The sequence below is a fragment of the Dasypus novemcinctus genome, chromosome 23 (assembly GCF_030445035.2).
Source record: "Dasypus novemcinctus isolate mDasNov1 chromosome 23, mDasNov1.1.hap2, whole genome shotgun sequence".
Taxonomy (NCBI): Eukaryota; Metazoa; Chordata; class Mammalia; order Cingulata; family Dasypodidae; genus Dasypus; species Dasypus novemcinctus.
The window spans coordinates 48,530,355-48,534,964 of record NC_080695.1 but is presented as its reverse complement, the minus strand read 5'-3'; the positions used below and the strand labels follow the sequence as shown (position 1 = coordinate 48,534,964).

Sequence of the window (4,610 nt, the reverse complement as noted above, 5' to 3'; positions counted from 1 at the left end):
CACAAATGTTATTGATAGAGGGAAGTCCATTAATAAAAATAGCATCCAAGAAAATCAAAGCAAAGAAAACTGTTTTTTTCCCTCATTTATTACCTAGGAAGTCTAGAGTGTATATGGAGCTAAAAAATGTTCTATCTATAAACTGTTGACATGTTCAGCCCACACAATAAACACTATCTATTATGAATATGTTATTTCTATTTCTTCTTTTTAGTTAAAACTTAATTTTATTATTTTTATTATTATTATAGATTACTGTTATTAGATTGTGTGGTCTCTTGAAAACAGAGGGACTGTGTATCCAAGGTTAACAGAAATGATAAGACAACTTGGGGGATGTTGAATATTTTATCCCCCTCTTGGAGGTTCACAAAGTATGTTAGTATATTAAAAACACTGAGAAATCCAGCATGGATTCACTCTCTTCAACATTATTTAACTCTGGATTTCAAATATTTAGTTGATCACAGAGCAAATTCAGTCTGTCTACCCTGTAATAATATAGGGAGCTAGTGTTCTACAGAACAGTTTGAGAAGCACTGATCTTTTCCAATATTCTCCTTTATAGATAACATTGTCAAGTCTCAGAGAGTTTAAGTAATTTATTCAAGTTCCTATAACCAGAAAATGACATACATGGTTAAAATACCCAGATCTTTAAATGTCAGTCTATTACTCATCCCACTAGCACACAATACAATCCTTTGTGTCATAGCAAAAGTAAAATTGTCCCGGACCATCAACTTACTTATCTGGCTTTACAGGAGTACAAAACCCATATAGACAAAAACTGTTGATCTTTGCTCATTAACATACATCCTGCACCTAGCTTCCTGTCAAGAAGAAGCCAAGATGTACTTGATTTGTTAATAAATAGATGAAAGGATGACAAATTTTGACTAGAATGATGTCAGTCATTAGTTTAATATTTTGGCTTTTAAAGAATGTTTTTACATATTTTCCTTTAATAAAGAACTAATGGTATGAAATGGCTTGCTTCTGATGAAACACATCTATCTATGAAATAACAATCAACAGGTGAAGAGTGCACAAGACATGTTACTCAGCCTTTTCCTCTCTTGCAGTGAAAAAATGAAACATCTGGCTTTACATAGGGTCCTGAGTTCTGTATGGTTGATTTGAATTTTATGATTATTTTTGTGAATGGGAATTATTATTAAGGATAAGCTGTGCATTTTTTTTCTGATAGAGCTATTTATTACCAATGCCAACATTTTTTGCACATGCAAATTTACTAAACACACATGTGGCTCAAGAAATTTAAATGACTTCCTCTGCTCAGCATCCGGGCTCTGGGGTCGTTCAGGCTGAGGCTTGTCGACTGAATAACTTAGCTCCTCGACCCCTTCAGCTGTGGGCGCTGGAGGTACCAGGGATCAAACCTGGGATCTCATACTTGGGAAGCAGGCACTCAACCATATCACATGAGCTGATCCACTCCCCCAGAAGGGGAAACCTGTCCATTTCTAAGACATATTTGACTCATTTGGTTTATCTTCTACATCTCACAATCTCTAAAGAAGAGAATCACCAAACTGAATGGCAGGGATTTTACGCTCCATAGTCCAGAGACCCCCGGACAATCTACAGAATTTGATAAAAGGAGTGGAGTCCCTCATTTGTACAGACTGGATTCGTCACAAATTTACCAGGTCAAGAATTCCAGATAAGGTATTTCAGATTTCACCTGCAGATCATGAAAAATATGGTGGGGATCCAGAACACCCTCATAAACTGCATGTTGTTACCAAAATAAAAGGTGTAAAAGGCCGTCCATATTGGGAAAAAGAGATAATAAAGAAGCTTAAATTAGAAAAGGCACATACTCCTCAAATTCACAAGAATATCCCTTCGATGAATGCAAAACTGAAAGTGGTTAAACATTTGATAAGAATCCAGCCACTGAAATTGCCACAAGGACTTCCAGCTGAGGAAGACATGTCTAACACATGCCTCAAGAGCACTGGGGAATTGGTAGTGCGGTGGAACCTAAAACCTGTGGAACAGGAAGCAACTAAGTCCTAATGCCAGAGCAGTTTCAGATTAAAAAAAAGAAAGGCAATTGTTTTTTATTTAAAGGTGGCAAGAAGTATTTTCACAAAAATATATTCTAAATAACAGTCATTTTCACTCACTAAAAAAATAAAAAATAAAAAAGAAATTTAAATGAATAAATTTCATGGGAATTTAAAATAACAAACATTACACTTGAACTTAGCCTTAATTACAAAGAAATGAATTTATTGTACTTTACAGCATTTCTGACTAAAAACTGATTTTATGTTTAATGAGATAACATGACAATAATATTTTAAAGTCTCCTTAGGTAGTTCAATTTGTGTATCAGCTATATTAAGGGGAATTATGACATTAAATGTAGACATTTAATATAAGTGAATATTTGTACATATATGATGCATTATAAATAATTCCCATTCACATATTTTCTTGATTTTTTAATTTAGAAAGCAAGCACACCAGATATTCAGATTTAATTATAATCCTTAAAACTCTCATGCCAAATTGACAGGTAAACTGACTAAATCAAGCAGTTTTATTGAAATAATGTATATTTAGTAAAATATAGCCATAACTCCCATAAATGTGTCTTATTTTAAGGTTTTTTAGCTGGAGTCAGCAAACTACATACTGTGAGAAAAATCTGGCCATCCCTAATTGTTTACATATAGTTTATAGATGTTAAAATACTTATTATCCAGTTCCTTAAATAAAAATTTGCTGACTACTTGTTCTATACTGTTTTATTTTATGCTCAAGATATAATCCCAAATTGTTTGATATAGCTATTTGATCATTATAATCAGATATTATTGGTATTCATTGTTCCAGAAATTTGAGGAAACATGCTGGAATAATATCTATATATTCACAACATTTTAAAATATATTGTCAGAAAACTATGAAATAAATCACATTCACATTGAAACAAAATGTGAAATAATGTGACAGATAGGATTTTGAGACTACTTAAAATTTGTCAGTCATTAACTCTTAACCACATTTCAAAACAAAGGTACATAATTCAACCATATACAATTATTTTTTCTAATAAGTTAAGAAATAGATGGTGCAGTAATGAAGTAAAGGAATATTTTTAAAAATTTCTCTGTTGAGTGAAAAATGAAATACGTGGATTAATTTACTTAGTCATTCAACTGCATGATTCATAATTTACCCGCACCCCAAGATGGCTCCCTTGTCTGTTTACTCATCGTTTTTGTTTGTTGTTTATTTGTTGGTGCTCTTGCTCATTGCTTTTGCTCATCTGCTAATGTTTTGTTTTGTGTTTTGTGTTTTTATTTTTTATTTTTTTTCTCATTTTCTGCTTGTGGTCTGTTTGTTTTTTCTTTAGGAGGTACTGGGAACTGAATTTGGGACCTCCATGTGGGAGGTGGGTGGTCAAGTACTTGAAGCACATCTGCTCCCTTCTCTTTGCTTTTGCTCATTGCTTGTTGTTTTTGCTCGTTGTCTACTGGTTGTCTTTTCTCATTGTCTTTTCTCACTGCCTACTCTTGTTTTTGCTCATTGTCTGCTCATGTTTTTGCTCATTGTCTGCTCAATGTCTGCTTGTTGTTTGTTTATCTCCTTTAAGAGGCACTGGGAAATGAACCCAGGGCCTCCCATGTGGGAGGTGGGCACTCAACTGCTTCAATCATATTCACTCTCCCATACTTTTTTAAAAGGAACATATTAAGTCTAAAACAAAATAGAGTACACAAGTATGAACAAGGTATCCTGAACTGGTACTTATAGTACAGGTGGCATTTCTTAATTCTCTTGCTTATACCTCCCTGTTCTTTAGAATGAGATCCTTAAGATGAATGACTGTGTATCCCCACAACCTAGGATAGCTGTGGGGCCCCAGGGCCCTCTAAGTCCTCAGCACAGAGTCACCTATGTGTCCTAGGCTTAAGTTAAAGGTTAACCACCTTCCCCGGAGGGCAGAGAATGCATAGATGATATCACAAACTACAGTCTTCCCAAAGCCCTAAACATCCTTGGTAAAGGTCCCTCTTGCGAGCTTACTGAAAGCATCACCACACCCCATGTGTACGCTTCACATGACCCTAGCAGGATTTCTGTACTCATGCCCTATGGAATTTCCTAGTTCTGAAACCCCTGACATCACCCCAAATTTTCCTGTCTCTTTGCGGAATGCTATCTACGTTCTCTGAACTGCTGCCCTGAGAGATTCTCTCCTGTCCGTAAGTCCCAGTGAATCTTAAGCCTGACTCAATGCCAGGTGTGTTCTTGGTCTAGCAGCTGCACCACCTTGTGCCTTTTTGGATTTGGGTTGTAACAACAGTCTTAGTAAGTGCTTTCTTTTTAATGACTATAAGCATCATGAGCACCTATAGAAAATATAAAGAAGTTGATAAGTATGTAAAATTCAAAAATTATTCATACATTAAAATGGATAATTACAAAGGTGTTTAAAATGAAATGTCAAAAGCAAGATATGATCACAGATATATCCTTGATCTCTTCAAACATTTTCCCCAGATTGGGTGTATCAATTAATAATTAAATCACATGAAAACAAAAAATGAGCCAACACAATTTATTGA

At 34.8% G+C, this 4,610-nt stretch overlaps 1 pseudogene; it reads left to right on the top strand.

Moving 5' to 3' along the window:
* The first annotated feature begins 1,295 nt into the window (after window positions 1–1,295).
* LOC101412627 (large ribosomal subunit protein uL30m pseudogene) lies at window positions 1,296–2,083 on the top strand (annotated as a pseudogene).
* The last annotated feature ends 2,527 nt before the right edge of the window (window positions 2,084–4,610 follow it).